Source organism: Drosophila miranda (genome assembly GCF_003369915.1).
Source record: "Drosophila miranda strain MSH22 chromosome Y unlocalized genomic scaffold, D.miranda_PacBio2.1 Contig_Y2_pilon, whole genome shotgun sequence".
NCBI classification, from domain to species: Eukaryota; Metazoa; Arthropoda; class Insecta; order Diptera; family Drosophilidae; genus Drosophila; species Drosophila miranda.
In genome coordinates, this window is record NW_022881614.1 from 33,051,467 (window position 1) to 33,064,688 (window position 13,222).

General features: G+C 52.8%; 1 protein-coding gene across 1 annotated transcript in view; it reads left to right on the top strand.

The window, feature by feature from the left end:
- Positions 1 to 3,696: 3,696 nt before the first annotated feature.
- The window catches only part of LOC117185877 (myosin-9-like), a 100,878-nt gene continuing 91,352 nt past the window's right edge, over positions 3,697 to 13,222 (top strand). Inside the window, exons 1-2 of the mRNA XM_033397148.1 lie at positions 3,697 to 3,789; positions 4,890 to 5,381. The gene's annotated coding sequence lies outside the window, so the exon portion shown is untranslated. The remainder of the gene's footprint in view (positions 3,790 to 4,889; positions 5,382 to 13,222) is intronic.

Here is a 13,222-nt window from a genome sequence, read left to right on the forward strand (position 1 = left end):
CACACAACCAGGGGAAAGATGCCGTTAGAGAGCGCGGCCGGCAGAGAGACGAGGCTGAGGGCCATGAGTACAAACGCAACAACCGTTAGAACCAGGCAGGAGAGACCGAAACACGGAGCACCGGCACCGGTAGAGGGAACGATTGGCAATGCAACGCGTGTATATAGGCGGGTGGAAAACGGAACAGCGAACACTTGAAGGTAATTATCACCAGAAAGAACGCAAGAAAAGCAGCAAGAAAAAAAAATGGAGATGAAACGCGGGCTCAACCACGAGGATGGCAGGAAGAAGATGGAGGATATTAGGGCCTTCCTGGAGGAGCAACAGGCGATCGTGGGAGAAGGGGGCTATCGCGCCGGTACTTCTCGTCAGCGACGGGCGTCTCTGCTCTCGCGTAGCGACGAGGAGGATTGGTGCGATGGCTCCCAGTTCCTGCAACTGCTGGCCTCGCCGTTGGTGTCACCGGCGCCATCGGGGCACGACTCGGTGTCGCCGACGGTGTCATCGGATGAGGAGGAGGAGGACGACGACGAGGTCATATGCACAGACGGCCCGCGCGCGCCAACCGCTCAGGAGAAGGCCAGATGGAGACGGCAGCAAAGGGCGGAGCCGGAGACGAGGAATGGAAGGCCGCTGACCCTGCGCGACAAAATCGAGGCGGTGAGGCGGATGTTTCAGGAGGCGACGCCGGAGGAGAAGCGCCGGATGCACCAAGTGCTGGAGAGGGCGCGGGCGATCAGGCGGCGGAGGGACGAGCGGATGGAGGCGCGGCGGCGACAGGCGGAAAGAGCCGCCAGTACGGAGGAGCACGGCCAAGAGAGCGACGAGGCGCCGCCACCCCCACCATTCCGGGTGGTGCTGCCGCCGATGCAGCCCCGGACCGACGAGGCGGAGACCGAGGGAACGCCGCCCCAGGCCACGGGCAAGCAGGCTACGAACCCCGAGGCCGAGTGGCAGCGGCGGCTGCAGCAGGCCGAGGAGGAGGAAGGCGAGCTGTGGCAACCTACGCCACCGGCCGAGGATGACGAGGGCCTCGAGAGGCGGCAGCCGTAGGCCGAGGAGGAGCAGCAACAGCAGCACCAGCAGCAGCAGCACCAGCAGCAGCAGCAACAGCAGCACCAGCAGCAGCAGCACCAGCAGCACCAGCAGCACCAGCAGCCGCATCACCAGCAGCAGGGGCAGGAGCAGTGGCAGCAGCAACCACAGTGGAGGGGACCGGAGGCGGCCGTAATGGGACCGTATGTATCGCAGGAGGTGCGGACCGCCGTGCGCCAGGGGATGGTGTGGCACCACCAGACCCTGCACATCACGTGGGCCTCGGGGCCCGCCCCGAGCGAAGCCCAGCCAGAGGCCGGCGCCCGGGTGTGGGAGGAGAGTCCACGCGGCGGCAACAACAGGGACCCGCGGAGGAGGGACCCCGGACCCGCCCCCACGACCTCAGCGGCAGCAATGGCGACGGCGGAGGCAGCGACGCGGACTGCAGAAGCGGCGAAGGTGACAGCAGAGACGCAGGCCGCGGAAATGGCGACGGCGGCCCAGACGGCGACGGCCGAAGCAGCGGCAGCCACGGTTACGGCGGAGGCGGCGATGCGTACGGCAGAGGCGGCGACGACGGCAGCAGGGACGCAGACCGCGGAAACGGCGACGGCGGTCCAGACAGCGACGGCCGAGGCAGCGGCAGAGGCGGCGACGGCGGCAGCAGGGACGCAGACCGCGGAAACGGCGACGGCGGCCCAGACGGCGACGGCCGAGGCAGCGGCAGAAGCAGAGACGCGGGCCGCGGAAACGGCGACGGCGGCGACATCACCGACGGAGGTGGAACTCGAGGCGTGGGAGCGCGGACCGTGGGTGTGGCCCGCACCGGAGAGGTCGACGGCGGCCGAGCGCCCGGCTCTGAAGCGGCAGGCCTCCTGCCCGGAGCCCTGTGCAGGACCGAAGCGACCGGCCCTGCAACGGCAGAGCTCGGCACCGGCAGCCACGGTCCACTGGACGGCGATCCCGCGGGAGGAGTGGCCGGCGGCGGTGGTCCGCGCGCAGACCCAGATTCGCCTCGTGGGTAGGAGGGTGAAGAAGCTGGTGAGCGATACCCGGTACCGCATTGCGAAAAGAAAAAAAACAAGGGCGAAACACGCGGGAAGAAAATGAATAAAGAGAAGACGAAAAAGAGAAAAGTGGAATACTTACTGGGGAGAGATATCGAGTGGATCGCCTAAACACCCCGACACCTTATCGATAGGCGGGGATTCGGCCCCAGCCAGAAAATTGCAAGGGCTGGCAGCGCCGAGCAAAGGCGCCAGAGGGCGCCAGGGCGCCCGTGATCCCAGATGCAGTAAGGAGCGCGCGTAAAATGGGGCCGTTTGAATGGGGAAAGCACACTCCGTCGCAAGGTCGCGGAAAACGGGAGTATTCCGCTGCGGGAAGAAAGAGGGGGGTGTGAGGAACCGCGGTTCCCACAGGCCGAATTCGACCAAAGCATAGCCGGATAAAGGCGGTGGGACGGTCGGATAAAGGCTGATGGCTGGATGAATAAGGCGAAGGTCAGCCCAGATACCCACGGATATCCGGATGCGGCGAAGAGGCCAAGGGCCCCGAGAGGAGAAGTGTCCCGCTCTCGGAGCGAGAGAAACGCGAGAGGCAGAGGAGACGGCGGGATCGGGCCGGCATCGATCCGACGCATGACCAAATATGGGCATGGGATCACGCCACCGGCCAGGCCCCGTTACGAAGGCCGTGGAAACCAGGAGACGGCGATGGAAAACTACCAACGCCGAGCCGGGGCCTGTCAAGGGGCTATAAAAGGAGGCTGCGGCAACGAAGCGGGTCTCTTTTGCCGTGGAGAAGTCACCGCGCGCGCACGTTGAAACCCCGCCGAAACGTAAGAGTAGTACCCGGTACGGTTCGAAGAAGTGCAGTGAAGTGAATAGCAACAGGAAGACAGGCCCCGCCTGCCCCCAGAGTGAGTCTAAGTTAAGAGGTTATCCACAGTTGCCGGCGGAAGCTAAGAGGGGAGTGCGAGACGTAGGTGCGGATTTGCGTGGCGAGCCAAAGCAATAGCGGAGGTCAAACTGCCCCAATCGTTAGCCTCAACGCTGCCACACCCGACGAGAGCCCACGCGTGGTGAAGATCCATAGATAAGCTGAATTGTAGCATCTAGCCCTAAGTCCTAATATAAGTACGAATAAAGAGAAATTCGATTAAAGAAAAGGAAGGTCTTATCATTTGTCGTTGGGGGCAACAATAAAAATACGTTGCGACGAATCGGCCGACCGCTGAGCGAGCCCAGCAAACTCAAGCGAACCAAGAAGCAGGTTCGTTACAACATACATATGGTTTTTGCGTGTTGCTTGTTGTTCAGAAGAATACGAAATTGTAGCATACTTTTGCGGGCAGGAAACAGTTTAAATCTTTGGCGCGCAGCATTGCCAAAATTGAATAGTGCACGTAAGTGAGAACGTAACAGAATTTTCTTTGAGCATAACGCAATGTGGATGTGGTTTGATTTTGGAATGGCGGAATTTATCTGTCGTACAGAGAAATGCCAGCACTCGGAAAAGTGCGCGAGCGCCGATAGGAAAATTCATTGATTGTAATTGGCCGCTCTCTCCGGCTGTCGTTTGTTCGCCTACTATGCCTAGGCTAGAGGCTGAGAGGTCGGAAAACTCACCACTAGTAGCGACTATAACAGCGACTGGCACGGACGAGCGGCGCTCAGTTCTTTGAGGGTAGTTAGTTGGACAACGGCGTTGCCGAAAACGGGCCACCTCAGCTGCCGCACAACCAATTTTTGGGTTAGGAATATACACACCAGCACACACTCGAATTCCCTCACACGTATACATACACACACAATCAGTATATGTATATGTATCTGACTGAGAAATGTATAAGGCCAAGAAAAATTCAGCTTAATTGCATTCGAAACGAGAAAAGTGAAATAGAAGGCAGAAAAAGTGCCATCAACACTTACGATTGTCTTTAAAATAGATCAAATCCAAATTAGTATCTGTGTGTGTGTGTGTGCACTCGTATTTATACATCTTAATGTTAATGTAAATGTGAATGTGAACGTAAACGTGAGTGTGTTTTTGTATGCGTGTGTAGCAGCAATTGCGCTAGAGGCTGCTCCCTGGATACAGAAAAGTGATTTCCTGTAAATTGTGGAAAAAGAAACTAAAACGGGAGAGAAAACCAAGTGCCGCACATGAGAAAAACTAAATGATATCCGAAAGAAATCCAATAAATACCGCTAGTTGAGGGATTCACTCCCCGAATACTCAGCCGATACACATACATATGTACATACATATATGTAATAGTCTGCATGTACTATTCATCAATCAAAGAGCGGACAAGTGAAGTGCGGTGAAGTGTTGTTGCCCCACTAAACGGTGTATCGATTGAGGAAAAAAGGAAAATTATTATAAATTGCTTCAACCTACATATGTATAAGCCATGCGGGATATACCCCACAACGGAACGCTGCCCCAGCCACCCACCGATACACGAACGAGAGCTCCCACACACGAATACACATACACAACACATACAAATACGCATACGCTTACAGGGAGACATTAAGTTGGAAAAGCTATAAGCTGTACGGTAAAGCAGGATAGGATGGTAAAGCAGAAGGTGGTGCCAGCATAATGTTGTAGACCCCTACCGCGCCGGAGTAGGGAGCGTGGAGCATGCCCCAAACTCCCATCGTTATAAAATCGTCGTTGGGCACGAGCCACTAAAAAAACTCAAAGCGCACAACAATGAAACAACAAGAACAAGTACAAAAAAAGCGGGCATATTTTAATTAGTTTATTAAGTTTGAGAGAAGAGAGTTCTTAACTGATGCGGCACGGTCTCGATTTAATTATCTCCCTCTACACGCACGCAGCCATGTACATAAAACAAAACCAAACCGGTTAACATCAAACACAAAATGCAATTAGCCAACTACAGAGGGCCACTAACAAGCACCGCAGAAGTCAACAAACTAACTAAAAAGTGCAATCAACTAAATTAGTGCAAGCAGCAAGCAGCAAACAGCAGGCAGCCGAAGGAGACAGGTAGGAGAGGGCCAGACGGAAAAGGAAATGCCCATTGAGCCGACAACGCCACCGCCTGACGACTGCAACAACAGCAATATAAGTAACAATACAACACTGCCCCCCCACACTCACACATGTAGCTTCTCTGTGAGTCAGTGCATTCGGTGTGTGTGTGTGTGCGTGCGCGCGTGTGAGTGAGCCAACAAATTGTTGCGGCTAATAGAACAGGAAGCGAAGGAGGAGGAGCAGCAGCAGCAGCAGCAGGAGGAGAAGCAATTTTCATACGCCGCCAGTTCGTCAGCGAAAATCATTCAAAATTCATCGTCTAAACAAAACGGGTGAGCACTCTCAACCACTCAACGACACGGACACTGGGCCACTCGCCCATCTATCCATAATCACCCCCACACGAAGACACACACTCCAGAAGATGGGAGAGCTGTAAGCGATATTGATATATGTATATTGATTTCTGATTTGTTTAGCCAGTGTATGCCTTGTGTAGCCAGTGAGTACTCTACTCTCACTAGTCGGTAAACAGTTCTCTGTCTTGTGTGTGTTGTATGCATTAACATTAACATTAACATTATCCTTCTCTTTTCATTCAACTTCCTACTCGTGTCTTTTCCAATTTCCTATCTATATATATGTAATTGGTATACGAGTCCAGTGACCAACATTCCTATATTCCTCATTTAATTTACTTGCCAGTCCTGAAACTCTTAGCCCTAGTTAGATCTATAGTCTAGTTGTAGTTCGATTTTGCATAGTATTGTTTGTAAGTTTCCATCATACGCTCCGCCAGCCGACAGTCGCCTGCCGCCAGTCGAGGCTGTGTCAATCAGTTTGGCAAGCAATTTGAAAACTTATAATGGGATGTGTGGATGTATGGATGGATGGCAGGCTCAATGAATAACGCACCGGGGGAGGTCGTTTCGATTTGGATTGCTCGCATGATTTGTCAGCCTCAGTCAGGGTCTTGCCCCTAAATCCAACTCCAAAATAGTGTACTCGTGCATTGTATTTCCTGTACTATTTGATGTGCGAGTATCAGTTGCCTGCTCTAATTTTAGATCGGTTTAATAATTTTTATTGATTTCAAATTTTAACCTTATTTGTTTGCCTGTGTATGTGTGGGTGTGGGTGTTGCAGCATAGGACAAGCAAAAGAAACGCCGCCAATCCATACATTGGGGCAGTGGTAACAGCAATATACGGCAAATATTTTACGATGACGCTATTGTTGTGAGAGAGTGCCGCCTGGTGGGGAGCATCGCTCTTGCGCATAGCTCACTGTGGTGGATTACCCTCCAGCACTCTCTCTCACCAGAGAACCAGAGAGAGAGAAAGAAAAAGACTATTGGGGGGGAAATTCAACATGTTTGTTTTGGGGTGGGCCCATGATTATCTGCCCGGAGTGTCGTCGCTCGCCCCATAGCAGATAACTTGTGTAGTGCGAGTAGAATGATAAGCGAACCCCCTCTGGCCATGCCCCAAGCATGGACAACAATTCTACACGATTTCGTCATCCATCTATCCATCCCATCCCAATACAGCTCCTGTTCTTGCTTCTGTTTCAGTTCCTGTCCCTGCCAAATATGCAGCAACGAGTGCAATCCATCTCCCTCTCTGTGTCTCCCCGAGCTGTTTGCTTAGCAAAGTGCAGTGCTTGCTGTTCCTTAATGGCATACCGATGTAATCGAATCTGGGCCCAATATTTTATGGCCTGTCTGCCATATCCTGACCTCATCTGCAGCGCTTCCTTCACATTTTGTCGCCACTCGCACTCGCACACGCACACGCACACTAGCAAACACTGGAGTTGGAGGTTGAGTGTGAAAAAACCCGGGTCGGTCGCGCGCCTCCGTTGCTCCTGTGTTTGCGACGCGCTCCGTGTGTCTGCGGAGCCGCCGGGGGTGGAATAGGCCCTGGGCTGACGAGGTACCGTTCTGGCTATCAGGGCAGGTCGAGCTCCTCCTCGTTGTGCCCGCCTCCGATCCAGGCTGGTGGTTCTTTTCTTCCGCGTCGGCGGTAGCAGCCACTGAGTGAAGTGACTGGCTATAACTCAAAGAGAGAGTGATCAACGGTAAGCGAGCGTACATCCACCCATACTTACCCTATGGGCGCGATGCCTACTGAGCTTTACTTTGGACTCCTGGTCCGAGCAGACCGTGTCCAAACCCAAGAAGGTCGTCAATCAGGATTTTAAAGCAATCTGCCATGGCTAAATTAATTTGGGGTTTGTCACTCAAACTCCAACTCACTCATAACACTCACGAAGCTCCCGGGGTGAGTTTCTCTCCTCCTCTCACCGGCTCAAGATGGATGGCGACGGAGTTACCATGTCAGGCAACTGAGTTGCCTGCACCGCGCGAGTATGCGTAGGTTGGCCATTTTAACGCCCGACATAATGCACCAGTTGCCTCAGCTTCTTTAAGATGAGCTCCACGTTTTTCTGTATGTCTATTTTCCTGATCAGAGCAACAGCTGCTGACCAGGGCTACAAGACGGCGATAGCCTACTCATCGCAGGCGTGTCCCACCGACAGAGGGCGCTGCTACGTAGCACGTAAAGGAAGACGAGCACCGGCAGATGGCGCTGCATCATACATCCTAGAAGTATACCATGACTTCTCGGTCCCCTCACCTCGGGTCTATAGGATTTGGCAATGTGGAACTGATGGGGATATTTAGAGGCTCACACAGCACATCGGCGCTTTCTGAGGCCATCGGGTACACAACGGGTCCCGGATCTGTCCTCCTGCCAACCCCAGCGCTACGGCGGCGTAACCTTTAACGGGGCGCTGGCTACCGAGAAGGGGCGGTATAACCCCAGCGACTATCGTCTGGATGAAATTCCCGGCCATCGCGGGATGCCCAGGATAAGTCTTTATAGTGGACCCATCGGTGCCATAGGTCTACCTCGCCCCAAGCCTGACGCTCTCCGAGTTCGCAGGTACTCTAGACAACCTAGCGGCTGATGCTAGAGGACGTCACCCAGTAGCCATTGGAGGGGACTTCAACGCGTGGGCTGAGGAGTGGGGAAGCGTGGCGACGAATGCGAGAGGTAGAGCTCTGCTGGAGATCATTGCGCCCCTGGACATCGCGCTCCTCAACGAGGGAAACCAGCATACCTTCTCCAGAGCAGGAATAGGATCTGTCATCGACCTTACATTTGTCAGCAGCTCACTTTTTAATGCATCGGGCTGGAGCATCAGCAGCATCTACACAGGGAGCGACCACAGGGAAATTATATGGGACATAGGCCAACAGACGTCTAGCGTAGAGACAGCTGCGCCCAGATGGAGATGCTATCGCGCCAAAACGCTCAATACGGCCCTGTTCATGGAGCTTATATCCAACCTCACGGCGAATGGAAATGCTGAATGCATGGCCAACCATGTCATGGAGCATCTGGAGGCAGCATGCACTGCCACCATGGCGCAGAGGAAGCACTACGGTCGCCACCACCAACCTGTGTTCTGGTGGAACGAAGACATTGCCGCGCTACGCCGGGAATGCAACCAAGCTCGACGCCGCTACCAGCGCTCGCGCGGAAGCACTGCCTTTCCGCAATGGCAATCCACGTTTAGGGACTGCAGAAGGGCCCTCAAGGCGGCAATTAGGGATAGCAAGCGCCAGTGCTTCCTCAAGTTATGCGACTCTGAGGAGCAGGACCCATGGGGAAGGGCGTACAAGTTGGTGACGAACAAACTTTGCGCCAAGAGTCAGGCACCCCCATCGGACCCCGACACGTCAAGATCCATCGTGGAGGAACTTTTTCCGTACAGGGCTGACCACATCGGGGATGTCCGCTGCCTCAAACTGCAACCGCCCAGTCAGGCACACATCGAGGAGGTGTCACTCGAGGAAGTCGAACGCGCAGCCAGGAGCATCAGCCCGAACAAGGCTCCTGGGCTGGACTCTATCCCGAACTCAAGCTGCTCAATCAGTGCCTTCGTGAAGGAGTGTTCCCTGTGAGGTGGAAAATACAGAAGCTAGTGCTTATTCCCAAGCCAGGCAAGCCGCCGGGGACAGCGTCGTCGTATAGGCCTATCTGCCTGATCGACACCGCGGGTAAACTGCTTGAGAAGGTGGTTTGCGCGCAGCTGTAACGCTCCATCGCGGAGGCTGGTGACCTCTCACCGCACCAATACGGCTTTCGCAAGGCCCGATCCACGATAGACGCCGTTCGTAAGGTGGTGGACATTGCCTCCGGTGCAATTGCCGGCACTCGGTGGAAAGGCGGCGGGAAAGAGTATTGCCTAGTAGTCACTCTAGACATTAAGAACGCGTTCAACACGGCGAGGTGGAGCTGCATCCTAAGGGCGCTGGAGAGTTTCGACACACCCAGGTACCTGCAGCGGATGGTACAAAGCTACTTTGAGAGAAGGCTGCTTTTGTACGACACGCAGGCTAGCACGGAGGAATACGAGGTATCGGCAGGCGTCCCGCAGGGTTCAGTGCTTGGCCCCACTCTGTGGAACGCAATGTACGACGGCATCTTACGACTCAGCCTCCCCCACGGAGTACACATGGTGGGTTTTGCAGACGATGTGGCTGTCCTAGAGGTGGCAAAAGACCTGTCCGTCGTGGAAACGACCTGCAACCAGACGATAGCGCGCATTCAACAGTGGCTGGACCTGGTCGGGCTCGAACTCGTGCTGGTATCCAGCCGGAAGAAAGTCGAGACGGCCAACATCTCGGTGGCAGGTACCCTGGTTTCGTCTAAGCGCGCTATCAAATACCTTGGTGTCCTGGTGGACACACGTCTCTGCTTTCGGGAGCACTTGGCCTACATGGGCACGAAGGCGGCGACCACCAACGGTGCGCTCTTGAGGCTAATGCTGAACACCCGAGGACCAAAGCAATGGCGGCGACAACTGCTAACGAGTGTCACGAGATCGGGGATGCTATATGCGGCGCCAATCTGGGCAAAGGCCCTTCAGACAGCGAGCTACGCACGGGGTCTGGCAGCCACGCACCGCCTCTCTTCGATTCGGATCACCAGTGCCTTCCGAACGGTCTCGGACGAGGCAGCACACGTGATCGCGGGCATAGCACCCCTGGAATTCCTGGCGGAGGAACGGTCCACTTACTACCAGGAAACACATGGCAGAGGAATGGACGTGGATGCGAAAAGGCAGGTACGCATGGCGTGCAAACAGGAGAGCCTCAGAAGGTGGCAACAGCGCTGGGACACGACCACTAAGGGGCGTTGGACCCACCAGCTTATCCCGTCCATCGACGCGTGGGTAAACAGGAAGCACGGGCAGGTCAACTTTTACCTGACTCAGCTCCTCAGTGGTCACGGCTGCTTCCGAAGCTACCTTCATCGCTTCGGGCACGCGGACTCCGCAGAATGCTCTTGGTGCGGGCACTACGTGGAGGAGGATGCCGAGCATGCGATATTTTCGTGTGGCAGGTTCGCAGCGCAGCGCCAGCGGCTAGAAGAAGCGCTGGGTGGAGCCGTAGTCAAGCAGAGCTTGGTGCCGTGCATGCTCCTGTCCCCGGAAAACTGGGAGGCGACGAGCTACTTCGCGGCGACCATTATGAAGGAACTGCGCGCTATTGAGCACCAGACAAGAGTCCAGTTAGTCTAAACGAAGCCTGCACATGTGTGAAGCATTGCTTCACGGCCGTACCACACATGTTGGGCTTGCATAGCCTAACCTTTAATATAGTTTGCTTTAAGTATAAAACAAGTTGTAAATACGGGCAAATAAATGGAATTAAAACGAGGGGGAACGTTGTGAGTTGCTGCGTACACCGCAGGGACCATTTATACCCGATACTTAGTCAGTATGCCTCTCCTCCGGCAGACGCAGCTTATATTAAACGACACGACAAAGAGTGCGTGCGAGAGAGACAGAAAATCAGTCTGAGCGTGACGTCGGGCGCTGCGTAGCCAGAGCAAATTGATTTGTTCCTTTTGGCTATAAAAATTATCTGATCTGATCCACATTCAGCAGTCTGATAGATATGGTCGTTATCTATGATTCTGCGTTTTTAGTTTTCTCGAATCTGCAATATTGTGGATGCAACAGATTTTCGTCCTTTGTGTGGGCGGAAGGGGGTGGGGTGAAATTTTGAGATACACGTTTTATAGTAAGATCTAACAGGAGTGCGGATACCAAATTTGGTTACTCTAGCCTAAATAGTCTCTGAGATTTGTGAATATCCCCAGATTTTCGTCCTTTGCGGGGGCGGAAGGGGTTGTGGCGAAATTTTGAAACAAACTCGTCTCGGTCCGATATGTTAGGAGTGTGGATACCAAATTTGTTTGCTCTAGCTTTTATAGTCTCTGAGATCTAGGCGCTAATGTTTTACTCTAAGCAAAGCCACCTATGCTAAGTGTGTGTTAGAGAGAGACAGGGCGAGAAAAAATGAAATTGTTTTCTTGATGCTGGCTATAATAATAATACGATCCAATTCAGATTCTGCAGTCTAAAAGATATGGTCATTCTCTACGATTTGGTTTTATCGTATTTTTAAAAATGTGGATGCCACAGATTTTCGTCTTTTGTGGGGGCGGAAGTGGGCGGGGCGAAGTTTTGAAATAGTTTTGTAGCAGTGACATATCACAAAAGTCTGGATCCAAAACATCGTTGCTCTCGCTCTTATAGTCTTTGAGCACTAGGCGCTGAAGGGGACGGACAGACGGACAGACGGACGGACGGACAGACGGACAGACGGACAGACAGACATGGCTCAATCGACTCGGCTATTGATGCTGATCAAGAATATATATACTTTATGGGGTCGGAAACGATTCCTTTTGGACGTTACACACATCCACTTTTACCACAAATCTAATATACCCCAATACTCATTTTGAGTATCGGGTATAAAAAACAAAACTAAAGCAAAACGAGGGGAACGTTGTGAGTTGCTGCGGACACCGCAACTCTACAGTTATACCCGATACTAAGCCAGTATGGCTCTCCTCCGGCAGACGCCGCTAATATTAAACGAAACGACAAAGAGTGCGTGCGAGAGAGACAGAAAATCAGCCTGAGCGTGACGTCTGGGCGCTGCGTAGCCAGTGCAAATTGATTTGTTCCTTTTGGCTATAAAAATTATCTGATCTGATCTACATTCAGCAATCTGATAGATATGGTCGTTATCTATGATTCTGCGTTTTTAGTTTTCTCGAATGTGCAATATTGTGGATGCAACAGATTTTCGTCCTTTGTGTGGGCGAAAGGGGGTGGGGCGAAATTTTGAGATATACGTTTTATAGTGAGATCTAACAGGAGTGCGGATACCAAATTTGGTTACTCTAGTGTTAATAGTCTCTGAGATTTGTGAATATCCCCAGATTTTCGTCCTTTGCGGGGGCGGAAAAGGTTGTGGCGAAATTTTGAAACAAACTCGTCTCGGTCCGATATGTTAGGAGTGTGGATACCAAATTTGTTTGCTCTAGCTTTTATAGTCTCTGAGATCTAGGCGCTAATGTTTTACTCTAAGCAAAGCCACCTATGCTAAGTGTGTGTTAGAGAGAGACAGGGCGAGAAAAAATGAAATTGTTTTCTTGATGCTGGCTATAATAATAATACGATCCAATTCAGATTCTGCAGTCTAAAAGATATGGTCATTCTCTACGATTTGGTTTTATCGTATTTTTAAAAATGTGGATGCCACAGATTTTCGTCCTTTGTGGGGGCGGAAGTGGGCGGGGCGAAGTTTTGAAATAGTTTTGTAGCAGTGACATATCACAAAAGTCTGGATCCAAAACATCGTTGCTCTCGCTCTTATAGTTTTTGAGCACTAGGCGCTGAAGGGGACGGACAGACGGACAGACGGACGGACGGACAGACGGACAGACAGACATGGCTCAATCGACTCGGCTATTGATGCTGATCAAGAATATATATACTTTATGGGGTCGGAAACGATTCCTTTTGGACGTTACACACATCCACTTTTACCACAAATCTAATATACCCCAATACTCATTTTGAGTATCGGGTATAAAAAACAAAACTAAAGCAAAACGAGGGGGAACGTTGTGAGTTGCTGCGGACACCGCAACTCTACAGTTATACCCGATACTAAGCCAGTATGGCTCTCCTCCGGCAGACGCCGCTAATATTAAACGAAACGACAAAGAGTGCGTGCGAGAGAGACAGAAAATCAGTCTGAGCGTGACGTCGGCCGCTGCGTAGCCAGTGCAAATTG